Source organism: Alligator mississippiensis, chromosome 4 (assembly GCF_030867095.1).
Source record: "Alligator mississippiensis isolate rAllMis1 chromosome 4, rAllMis1, whole genome shotgun sequence".
NCBI lineage: Eukaryota > Metazoa > Chordata > Crocodylia > Alligatoridae > Alligator > Alligator mississippiensis.
In genome coordinates this window covers 39,771,079-39,784,039 of record NC_081827.1, presented here as the reverse complement: position 1 = coordinate 39,784,039, position 12,961 = coordinate 39,771,079, and the positions used below count along the sequence as shown (strand labels likewise).

Here is a 12,961-nt window from a genome sequence, read left to right as displayed (position 1 = left end):
CAGTGAGTGGCACTAGCAGGGGTGGGGGCAGGGCACCAGCACATCAGGGTTGCTCGGCAAAAAAAGCAGCAGGGAGAGACAGCTGCAGCTGGACCTGCATCTTGGTGAGTGAAGGGGGCAAAGGGAGCTCTGATTTTCCATGATAGAAAACCAAAAATCAAATGCCAAAATATATAGGTATTTAGAATTTATTTTATTACAATGATTGAGGCACCGGTAGTCTTCCAAATGACTTTAAAAGTGGAAATATATAAAAACATTGTGTTCAACTGATACCTATATATATAGTGGCCCTTCATTGTAATAATGGAAAAGTGTGGATTTTGTTTTTTATTTGAAAAATCACAGAATTTGGAGGGGGGGGGCAGTAATTTAATCAGAGAAAACCAGGATCCCTGCTGATTAGGAACAGTCAGCACGGATTCACTAAGGACAAGTCATACCTGACTAACCTGATTGCTTTCTAGGTTGAGATGACCAGCTCTGTGGCTGTGGGGAAATCAGTGGACCTGATATACCTTGACCTTAGCAAGGCTTTTGATACAGATGCCCACAACATTCTTGCAACCAAGCAAAGGAAGTACAGGTTGGATGACGGAACAGTAAGGTGAACAGAAAACTGGCTGGACTGCCAGGCTGAAAGGGTAGTATAATCAATGGCTCAATGTCTAGCTGGCAGCCAGTATCAAGTGGAGTGTTCCAGAGGTCGGTCCTTGGGCCAGTTTTGTTCAATATCTTCATCAATGACCTGGATAGAGTTCACTCACAGCAATTATACAGATTACACCAAGCTGGGGGTAGAGAGGGAGTAGTAGATACACAGAGTATAGGGGTAAGATTCACAGGGACCTTGATAAATTGGAGAATTGAACAAAAAGAAATCTCATGAGGTTCAATAAGGAGAAGTGCAAAGTTGTGCACTTAAGACAGAATAATTCTGTGCACCACTACAGGCTGAGTACTGTAACTGGCTAAGCAGCAGCTCTGCAGAAAAGGACCTGGCGGTTACAATCAACCTGCAGCTTGGTTGAATATGAGCAGGCAGCGTGTCCTTGTTGCAAAGAAGGCTAACAGCATACTGGGCTTCATTGGTAGGTGTGTTGCCATCAGATCAAGGGAAGTGATTATTCCCCTCTATTCAGCACTGGTGAGGCCACATTGGGAGTAGTGTGTCCAGTTTTGGCCCTCCACTACAGGAAGGATGTAGACAAACTGGAGAGTCCAGCAGAGGGCAACAAAAATGGCTATTAGGCTGGGGAACCTGACTTATGAGGAGAGGCTGAGGGCACTGGGCTTTATTTAGTCTGGAGAAGAGAAGGCTGAGAGGGGATTTAATACCTGAAGGGTGGTTACAAAGGGAATGGAGCTAGGCAGTTCTCAGTAGTGGCAGGTGACAGAACAGGGAGCACTGTCAAGTTGCAGCAATGGAAGCTTAGCTTAGAAATTAGGAAGAAGTTTCTCACTTGGAGGGTAATAAAGCACTGGAACAGGTTACCCAGAGAGGTTGTGGAATCTCCATCATTGGTTTTTAAGACCTGGTTAGACAAAGCCTTGGCTGGAATGGTTTAGTTGGGGATGGTTCTGCTTTGAGCAGGTGTTTGAGCTAGATGACCTACTAAGGTCCACTCCAACCCTGATTTCCTGATTCTGACACCATAGATTCCTGTTTGAAATCTCTGAGTTTATCTTGTGAATCGTGCACAGGTGTTTGCATAGCACCCCACATTACTCTGGTTGAGAATCACTGCTTCAGACACATCACACTGGCCTGTGTTCTGTAACACTTTTAAACTCAGTACATCTTCACCAGTAAACAAGCAGATCCATTTTTCTCTCATCCTTAAAAGGCTCAGCACTTAACATATCTAGGAACAGATCTGTTCAGTGCTTGCTAATCTGTTTTTCTAAGGGTTAGATATCTGTTTGTCCTGGAGTTTTTCCTCTCTAGGTTTTCACATTTTGGCAAAATGATGGAGTTTGCCACATCCACATCAAGCTTGCCCCTATGAAAGAGTTTCTTATATCATAGCTATGATTACATTAAAAAAAAAAAAGAAAAAACTTTAATTGCCTCTAGTCTTTTTTTTCAGTTCTTTAGGTCAAAGTTTTTATTGGCAGCACACTGCCTCCCAGTCCTTGATGTCATTTCTTAAAGATAGTCTTATCGATAATGCATGCATGCGTTTTTCTAGTTCACTCTACTGCTTTGCTTACATTGTCTCTGCCCAGCATACATCCACGATGACAAGTCTTGCATGTCATGAGCCTGATGCAATATCACACACAATGTGATCTGTAATGAGGGACCCAATAGTTTGCCAAATTTACAAGTTTGTGCTGCCTGTTTTAACTCTCCCCACATAATAGTCTATATTTTCCCCTTTGTCTGACCTCTGGTCAAATATTTATGCCTCTTACAGTAACACTTTTCCCTGGTGTACAGTATATCTCAGACTTATTCATTAAAGATTTGTATTTATTCATCTGCCGCATCTGCAAACTGAAAATTATTAAAACATTTGTATTAGTTCTGCACCTGCTAAATGAAAAAATAAAATGTTGTTGGCACCTATTCATCTTTTGACTACACTGCAAGTTGTGTACAGTTCAAATTCTTGTTTCTATTTACTCCAGTTTTATGATGCACTTCTTTCAAACACTAACTTTCCTGAAGATTTTAATTTTCTCAGCCAGGCATTCTTACTTTCTGCATCCCATTCTGACACCATGTAATATCTATAATGTGTGCACTTGACAAAATGCTGGAGGCTTTTAATTAAGGGCATACCCTATACTTAAGTTGTAACTGATAATTGTACACATCTGTGTTTCTGGTTTGCCTATTTGACTCTTTCTAGCCCATGTGTCTGATCCCCCCATACAGTTTTCTTATGCCACATAAAACAGGCTGCAGGTTACTTCCTATTTCAAAGTTTCTACCATCATTACCCTAGTCCCATATCCTCTGCTCTCTGATCCCTCTCCTCCCCACCGCGTCTTCCTCTTGCAGTTCTTCCTCCTGCTAGGGCTCTGCTCCAGTCAGGAGCAGGAACCATGGAGCACATGCTGCCCCCACACAGCTATGCAGTGCCATGGCAGAGGCAGCTCTGGTCTACGCTCCAGGGCCAAAGCTGCCGCTGCTGCCACAGCTGCTTTATGGTGGGGCTGGGGTTGTAGGTAGTACATGTACCATGCTCCCTGGCCTGGCCAGAGTGGGGCCAGAGTTGTGAGGGTGAAGGTGAGTGGCAGTGGCAGGGGGAAGAACAGCATGGGGTTCAGATAGCAAAGAGGTGGCAACAGGTGCTGGGGTTGCAGGCATGGGGCCAGGTAGAAGGAGAGTCAAGCAGGGGGAATGGTGCTGGGAAGGGAAGGCAGGAAGGGTGCAAATGAAAGGAGAAAAGGTGGTACAGGCACCACAGTGTGTGTGTGTGGGGGGGGGGGATAGACATGGGGCACACAGGCACTGAGGGGCCAGAAATGAAAAGAGGCAGGCCCTCCCCCCACATGCTGTTTGCCATACTGCAACAGGTGGGATAGGCGATTCTAGGACAACCCTCCAAAAGTTACATTCTAGACTTAGAAAATTATAACAAATTCATAAATTTTCCATGTCTAGAATCTAATGGGGGAGGGCATCTTAAATTCAAAGTCATCTTGGATTCAGGTATATACTGTAGTTCACACATCACACTGCCCCTTCCTACATTAAAAGCCTGAAATAAAGACACATGGTGGTCCATGAGAAATACTGAGGGTTGATAACATCCCATCTGTTCAAAACATTTGAGAGCCACTGCATTAATACATTATTAGAAAGAGCTCAGATACTGTGGCAAGCGGCACAGTGAAAGCCTACACAGAGAACAGTACAGAGAAGTCCAAGGTTAAGTGGCAGTAACCTCTGGCCTACGGGTGCTTTGTGCAGTTACAAGTTATCTATTTATAAATAAAGACATAGTAACTGATGAATAAAACTGGAGAAGAGAGGGTCAGATTTCAGGAGGTACCCTATTCAGTACGGCAAGGGGTAGGTGGAGGTAACATTGGAAAGCAAGGTGAGCTCAGTGCCGCAGCAGATAATTTTCAGGTAACTCAGTTAAGATCTCCCTTCTACAACTCTACCTACCTTCTGCCTCTTTTATTGCTAATGAAACAACACTAGCATTTAATGTGTAAGGAAATCTATGTCTCTATACTTATAAGCAAACCAGACAACTCTGCCCACCCAAGACTTTTTTATTCTCATTCCCATCTGTTCTCCTCCCCACTCACTTTCCCCTCCAAAAACATAAGCAAGAACTTAAGTCTGTGCAAACTTTATTATAGCTTTTCAGTGAGAACCTCAGCCATTCTTGGGCCCTGAATTCCTTATGCAGAAATCTGCAGTGCTGACTAGCCCTCAATCAGTCACTTTGCTGGTCTACTGAAGTACACTAGCTGGTTATAAAACACATAGGATACAAATCTGCACAGCAGTGATTAGAATCAAGACCTCTGTGCAAACTGTACAGCATGACTCCTCTCATACATGTTCTCTGTTCCTTCCCATCCCACCCCCCCTGCCCAACACATGCCTCACAATACTAATATGCAGCTCTGCTTACTTACCTACGGTATTTTGCAGATACCCAGAAGGATCTAACACAGCGATTCTCAAACTTTTTAGACTCCAGACCCTCTCCACAGAATTTCTGAATTTAGCACTACGCAATTTCAAAAACCGATTTCACTCATATTTTGGTATGGAAAAACAAAAGAGCAATTGCTCTGTTGTAAAGGACACAGAAAGACAAGTCAGAATGTTTTTTACACCGTGAATTCCTACTTGAAATCTCTGGGCTTATCTTGTGAATTACGTGCAAGAGTTTACACATCTAACTGCTAATGTTGTGTGGCACCCTGCATTACCCTCAAAAGACACTCATGTCACCCCAGTTGAAAACCACTGATCTAGTAACTAGGAGCCAAAACTACCAGGCTCAAATCCAGCCCCTCCCATGGCTCATCATACAGTTTTAAGCAGGTAATTTCAAATCCAGTTTTTAGAGATGCTAAGCACTCAAGGCTCACACTCACAGGACTGCATAGCACATCTGGAAAAAACAAAACAGGGCCCCTAATTTGTTTTTGTCAAAAGTGGAGGGTGGGTGTTATTTAGCACATGTACATTTTCATATCATATCATGTACATTTTACTTGTTAATACCATCCAGCTTACTCGTTTGATAGTTTGTGAGCATAAAAATTCAGTTTTTCTTTGTAATACTTACAAGTCAAAAGTAAAATTCATAATTAATTTTTAGCATCTACATAACATCAGTGTACCTGGCATTTTACAAAAAGTGCTTACAACTTGAATATTTGACCTTGCAAACACTTAAGACTCGAAGTCATGGTTCCAAATTGATAGTACATCTAATGGTAACCACTACTAACTGAACAGATTTGCAGGTTCTCTCTCTCTCAATATTTCTGTGAAGCGTGCGTAGGATTTATATTGATGTTTATAACTTTCAATACTGCCAACACTTATGTTCTTGATTTTCTCAACTAGGAGATGTGAAGAAGCCATTTCTTCACCAAAAATCAAATGAAACTCCAAAAAGATCTCAACATTAACTTGTTTTATTCACAGCTCTCTGGCAGCAACATCATCTCAATGCCCTTGGTAGAAAGTTAGTTAATCAGTTAAATATATTTTTAAAATTTAGACTAATTAAAATACTGAGATACCAAAACTAGATGCTGTTATTACTGTCCTGAAAAGAACAAGCCAAACCAAAATAAATGTAAACCCCAAACTTAAAAGTTAAGATACTGAAATGTGCAAAATTCTACTTTAATACACAAGCAAAAAAGGACAAGAAAATGCCATAATTTTGCAAAATTACATTTGCAATAAGGAAACTCAAAAATACCTATTATAACCAGACAAAGTAAATATGTGTTTTTCCATGCGCATAATGATAATACTTGTTAATATGCGGGACTGAAAGTCCTAGCAGCTAGACAGCTTTTCCTTTTTGTGACACTAAAATTAAAAGAAAAGTGTGCAAGAGACCATATTATGCAAAATAAAGGCCTTCCGGGCATGTAGTTAAACTTTATATATCTCGTGAAACTTCTGGACAGTGCCACACATGCACATAGGTACAGTGTCAGTTTTCAAAGGTTTTTTTCTGTCTGGCATTTTCCCCCCCCAGTAGCAGCAGTTAGTAGTTGGCAAGCTGTTTTTGCTTCCATAAATATTATTGCCTCAGATTGGCAAATTGTTTAAATAAAAAAAAAAAAATCTGGTTAATAATAAACACCTCAATTCCAAAACCACTAGCCCATATGATCAGTAGACTATCGTAAGTGAACTTTCCTCACATGAAGACTGAAGCAGAAGTTAAAACGCGTGCAAGTTTAAGGTCAAACTACTTCTAAGACCTGTGTATCAGAACATCACTTTTTAAAATGACTTAAAATCTTTATTTACAGAAGCTGTCGGTAAGCGATGGCTCAACACTGACAGCCTGACAGATGCACAGAAGTAAGGAGACAAAAAAAATGCAAGGTTTTGGTTTTTTTTTAAACAGTTCAGAATGAATATAATCACAGAAGAATGTAAAGCTACTAGTGCTTTACATTTTCAATGTACCACATATGTCTCTGATCCTGGCAGACCATATGCTAATACAGTTCCCTCCACTGGACTATAATTCTGGAAGGCAACAGAAATATGTATAAGAATGTGTTAGTGAAACCATTTTTAGGCCTGAAAGACCTAGTACAGGTCTTCTTTCAATTAGATTACTGTTCTCCTTTATGTACGAAGGAGGCTTTAAAAAAAAAAAAAAGTTTCATGCCATAATCAGTTTGTCCCCGATTCCAAATTATCTGAGGGAAGAAACAGGGTTTTTTCCCTTTATATATTGTCTTTAATCCTTACAGTTCTCCTGCAAGCTAAATACTAAACTATTTAACAACTGAGGAAACTGAACCACAGTTAAGTGACTTGCACTAAGCCACCTAGCCAGGCAGTGGTAGACCTAGGTCAGCACCCATCTTACAGATGCGCGTGTTTAGTCCAGTAGCCTACATCCCTTCTTTTACATTGTTTTTCTAATAGAATTTTTTCTTGGCCAGTTCATCAGGTTGCTTTTTTACCACAGATTATACCAGTGGTTTTTAACCTTTTTTACACTTGAGGCACTCCTTATTAGGTTCAAGCCACCCCTTGGAAAATGTGAGCTTTTAGCTCTCACTCATGTTTTGGCTACAGAAAAATAACAGAGCAATTCTTCTGTTGCGAAGAACTCAGGAAAGACCATGACACGTCAGCATGCCTTCGACACCACAGATTCCTGTTTGAAATCTCTGGGTTTACCGTACGCATCGTGGCAGGTGTTTGCACCCTGTAGCACCTTGAAAATGACTTGGTTTAGAAACTCTGGTCTCCACCATCAAGCAGAGCTTCAAGTTGACCGTGGATTTATACCCTGAGCTGACGGCCGACTACTTTGCCTGCAGCACCAGTTGGAAAGACCATGAAAGTTAGTTTGGAAATGTCCCAAGAGGGATCCAACTACTGTGACGTTTCAGTTCGGCATCGCCCCTGCTCCCCTCTTCCTTGTTGCTGGGGATTTTCCTTCAGTGCTCATCTGAGTCCCTCCCTGCCGGCTCTCCTGCGTGCCCAGGACCTTCCTTATTCAGGAAGTGCCAAGCTGCCCCGTTGGCAACGCCTGCAGGCCCGGCCAGACCGACAGCTGCCCTGTCCTTCCAGCGGGGCCGGGGGGCAGAGGGGCTGCGGCCCAAGTACCTGACTTCCAGGACACACCTCCCGGCCCTGGCAGAGGAAGAAGGCTGGAGGGGGCAGCCAGGACCCTCCACCGCAGCCAGCTGTGCTCGCCTCGCCGCTGCGATGCTTAAAATAGCGCGGGCAGCGTCTGTGCTGCCGGCAGGGCCCGGCTCCGCGCTGCCCCACGTGCGCCAACTTCCTGCTCCGCCAGCGCCAGCGCGCGCCGGTCCGCCAGCCCGCCCGCAGGCCCGGGGAGGCAGCGCCCCTGCGGCTCCGCTGCAGCCTGAGCCGGGCCCCAGCGCGACCCCGGCCCGGCCCGGCCTGGCCCTCCCGCCCCGCGCGGGCTCGCTCACCCCGGCCGGCTGGGGCCACTGGCTGGCAGGGTCCGGGAGCGGGCGGCGAGCGGAGCGGCGGCGCCTCAGCCGGCCCACACGCTGCCCGAGTCACGCACGGAGCGGGCGGCGGGCGGGGCCGGGGCGGCGCCGCTCGCTGGGACTCGTAGTTCCGCGGACTACAGCTCCCGGCATGCAACAGCGCCACCCGCCCCGCCCCGCCCCCGTGCAGATGTGCACTGTGCATCCTGCGGGGGGAGGGGGCTCGAGCTGGCCCCGGGGGGCGGGCCCGGGTCCGCAGCCGCTTGGGAGCTGGGAATGTGTCAGGGGCCGCCTTGTGTGTCAATGGCCACCGCTTCCCCCTAACATGTCGAGACCTGTGGGGAGCTCTGCAGGCCGGATGTGAGGGCTCCGGTGCCGGATTTAGGCATGAGCTAAGTAAGCTTGAGTTTAGGGCCTCATGTTACGGGTAGCGAAGGCAAAGGGTAGCACAGACCAGCAAACCGTGGAGCCAGGCAGAGAGGTCACGATTCCTCCCGCAGGGCCAAGGATGAGGTTGGGGCCCGTCCCCCCCCCCCCCCCCCCGGGGGTGGACGTATCTTTACGTGTGCTCCGGCCGGGTATTTTGACCGCGGGGCTCCGCACAGTGGTCCGCAGTTTTCCAGGCCGCGGCGTAGAAAGGTTGGGAGCCCCTAGTTTAGGGCCCCAGCACGTCGTTTCCTGGCCCTGGATGGCTCTGTGGATTTGGCCCACAGGCTGGAGGTTGAGCGCCCCAGGCAGAGTGGAATAGTTTCAAGTGGAGAGGTGGAGGAAAGCCCATCCCACAACACTCAGGAGCCTGGTTGTGAGGGCAGTTTAACGGGAAAGGTGCGTTCGGGCCCCCTCAAGCAGAGGAGAGATTTAGGCGTGGGGCTTCTGCCTATGCAAATGCATGCTAAACTCAAAAATAAATAAAGGCGAAGTAGGTTCCTTCTCTTGGCTGAGTTTGGTGAGGATTAAACATTCTCAGAGTGATTTTACCAGGTTGGTCCTCATAGATGACACAGCTGAGCAACTGCTTCATTTATCCACCCTGCTGGTACTTGGGTGTGAGTGAGGTGCCTAGCTGCTCAGGGCTCTCTGGACTGTGGCACTATTAGGCATGCCTGACAGCACGTCTTTAAGTGCCTGAGTGCTCCAAGGCCTCCCAGAGTGAGGCAGCAGCTGCTGAGTCAGTTTTGCTTCGGCCCTTTCTGTATCTGGTCCTAAGAACTGAAGTGAATTTTGAAAATGGACTTTAGGCTGGCCTGAGTCACTTGCACACATTCAGATTGTCCCTGCCCTGAGTCATGCTGAGCCACATGTTGGAATCCCAGCGGGATCATCTTAGGCTTTCTTTTGTAAGAGACAGACAAATGTTCTGTACAGTTCACAAACAGCAGGAAAGGATACATCTTGGTCAAGGCTTTAAAACCCAAGGTCCTATCAGCCATGTTCAAACTTTAGTCACATGAAACTCTCCACGAGTGGTATTTCCCTGTGGGTGCTGACATATGTTCATTGTTGGGTCAGGGGAGAGGGGCTCCAATCCACCCGCCCCTGCTCCAGCTCAAGCTGAGCAAACCCCAGCCAGTACCTCCTTTTCCCTTCCTTTTCCCCCTCCCATCAGCTTTGGAGTGCCTTCACCTGAACCTCATATAATGAGAGTTAATTTGTTGTGCAATCGGGCACTTTTAAAACACTCTGCAGCCATGCACTTCCGTCTGGGCATGGCTGTAGAGCATTTTCAAGGGGCTGATTGCATGATAAATGCCACTCTGTCAGTGCCCCTCGTGTCCTTAAGCTAAATTTCTTCCTATGTTAGTATGCCGGTCTCTAAGTCACCACTAAAGTTTTCTCTTGCAAGAAGGTGGGTGCATTTCAATGGTGCTGTATATAGGAAAACAAGAATTAAAAGAAGAAATGTTTAGGTAAAAGGCACCACCATAAGGGCATGTTGTCCAATTCCAAACTACAAAGATCTTGTTTCAAGTCACAGTACTCCTAGTTCTGGTTGTTTTTTACTCAGGCTCCTTTCTTTCCTTGAGGGCCTTTCCCACTTTGGCTACATAATTAATGTTTTACTTGTAAATCTTGGGAAATCAATACAGCCAAACCTGTTTAATCACGTCATATTATGCAATGATTCAAAACAAAAAAAAAAGACTAGATGAACAGTCTAGTGCAATACAGACGTGTACAAATGCGCCAGCTATATATTTGTGGGACAAACCTTCAGGGAAGCTAGGTTTGTAGAGAGCCAATTGTAGGTAGTGATTGTTTTCTAATACCAGGTCCTGGCCCCTTTTCCTGTTCTTTGTTTCTATTATGGCAATTTATGAATTAGCAAAATGTAGCAATAAAAACTTATGGAAAATAAGTTTCAGAAAAATATTCAGAATAAATTATTTTTCTTTTGTACGTAAAGTTTTCATTACAGTAAGGTTAAAGACAATTTGAAAATATTCCTCATATTTATTCTTCCCCTCAAATATTTTACTTGATTGATATGTTATAGTTCTGCATTAGACTGGAGGTGGACTGTACTGGTTTGGAAATGTGAATGTGTGGAAATCACGTACAAACATGTTTCTTGGTGTGGCACAGAATTGCACTTTCCAATGAGAGCCTAGTTTATAAAAGGAAGGCTAAGATATTTATGTAGAAAACATTCATATGAATACATATTATGTAAACCCTTATACTTCTGAACAAAAACCATCCACTGTCTGAAGGTTAGGAATAAACTTCTGTGGAGCATTTAACAAACTGCCAACTATAGGATTTCATACACCCTCTTCAGAAACACAGGGCATAGACCACTGTGTGAGATGGGATACATGACAAGTTTGGGCATCTCCTACATTTGTTTGAGACAATGTGGGATCCTGGTTGCTTATTTTATCCCCTGCATTTTTTCACTGTATTCTGACTGTATCATTGGTGGCATTGCTTCCACTTATGATGTAGTCAATCATTTTTCCTCTACTGCACCAAGAGAGCAGAATTGTAGTTGAATGTGCTTTTGTAAGGACTGAGGTAAGATGCAGGTGCTTTTGGAGAGGCACGCCACTTCTGACTATACCCTCCGTGTGTTGTTTCAGTGGTCTGTTGTGCACAATTTTTGTGAAAGCTGAGAGGAAGTCTTCCAAAGGAAAGAGATTCATCAAACAGAGGAAGTCACAGTATTTCTACAGAGCGGTTTCCCAAGGGTGCAGGGCTCCACAGCTGCTGACAATTGGAGGCTTCCGAGTATCTTTAGAGATGCCCTCTGCCAGAACTCTGCAAGTGATGCAGTTGACAATGCTGACACCTGCTCGAACATTTTTTACTATAAATATTTGTCTAATCCATTTTTGTAATTGTGGGGGAAAAAACTGTTGTGGTTGAACTCTTCATTCTAGTAATTAGGGTTTACTAGATGAGTCAATGGAGTTTGCTAATTAATTTAGCAACTGCTAATCTGCTAAAAATAGAGATGACTTTTTAATTGGCTTTAATATTGGGTGTGTCTTTTTAACAATTTCATTGTGGACCTGAAACTATTCTTATGTCAGTGACAAAGGAATTCAGATGTCAGTGGAGACAAGGGAGACAGTATTTTGGTGGCTGACACTGCTTTTAGGATGTAACATGCAATGATGTTAAGTGTCTTTAAAATTCATTTATGTTCTTCTAAGTAGAAACTGTCAAAATCATAGAGAAAAAAAGTCAAAATTACTTCTTTCCTGATTCTATAGGTCACTTGTCTATTTATTGACAGGGATTACAGTAAAAACCTCTTGTACTTTGCATGACACATGGTTTTGCTATTCTTAATCAGAAGGGTATAGGTTAAGGATGACATTTTTCCTCCTTTTTCTCTTGCTTCAATTCAGAAACATTATTTCAAGATCACACTATGATTTAATTGTTTCTGTGAAGGAACAAGATTCAAGATAAAAGCCCCATTGTTCCTCCTTGTCTTCCAAAGCGTGGTATCATCATGTTCTATCATGGAACCTCTTTGTGTCTCTGGCGAGCAAGAAGATTAACTTTTGCATGTCTAGGTTCCCTTTGTAGCCTAAAGACATATACGGTCTAATTTGCTTCCCTGTTCATGTACTTGACTGCACAGTTCCTAAGAAGAACTGAAATGCTGATTCACTAATGTGTGCACATTTTATTAGTTAATGGTTCCAGAGATGATGAATCCAAGCATTTTCAGTTTTCCAGGACAGCAATAAATGATTGTGGTATAGTCCCTCTGACACTGGAAATAACACATGAGATTCTTAAAGGAATAAAACTTTATCACTAAACGTTAAAAATTATAGTTATTTACATGGTTTTGTAGAGTTGGAAGGCAATATAGGACCCTGAGCATAGTGGTTGGTGGATCAGTTCTGGTCTAGCCTGCAGACTGGATCAGAGACAGTCATCTGGCCTGTAGGACTGGAGGCACCCCTGCCATATAGGCAGATAAACTAAATACTGTGCAAGTTATTGTGTATGGATCCTTTTAGATGTAACCTTAAAAATAAGGTCTCTTCTGCGCAGATGTTAAAGAGCTCATAACATTTTTCATTAGAATAGAATTTTATCTAAACATAGGTGGCCTTACTACTGGCAAACATCCTCCACCCACACCTGGGGCTCCAGATGTTTCCACAACCTTTGATGGGCATCCTACTTGCAGGCCCAAGCCCAGAGCCTCAGGGTTCGGATGACTCTGAGTTTTGCTTGCCCTTAGCCATAAGGCCCTCGGAGCAAGCAAGGGAGGAGACTCCCATTTCCATAAACTGGGCTTAAAGCTGCTACACCTTGGTGGGTAAAAAAACACAGCTGG

General features: G+C 44.2%; 1 protein-coding gene and 1 long non-coding RNA gene across 3 annotated transcripts in view; one reads left to right on the top strand and one right to left on the bottom strand.

Annotated features, from left to right (window-relative positions):
- TRABD (TraB domain containing) overlaps positions 1–8,253 on the bottom strand; it is a 52,301-nt gene extending 44,048 nt beyond the window's left edge. Inside the window, exon 1 of one of the 2 annotated variants that reach the window (XM_059725909.1) lies at positions 8,137–8,253. The gene's annotated coding sequence lies outside the window, so the exon portion shown is untranslated. Of the gene's footprint in view, positions 1–7,804; positions 8,095–8,136 lie in introns of those variants that run through there. The other variant, XM_006266210.4, reaches the window with a different exon arrangement.
- Positions 8,254–8,303: 50 nt separating this feature from the next.
- On the top strand, positions 8,304–11,932 carry LOC109284186 (uncharacterized). Its single transcript, XR_002091543.2, has 2 exons — positions 8,304–8,553; positions 11,238–11,932. It is a non-coding gene; the product is annotated as an uncharacterized LOC109284186 (long non-coding RNA).
- The last annotated feature ends 1,029 nt before the right edge of the window (positions 11,933–12,961 follow it).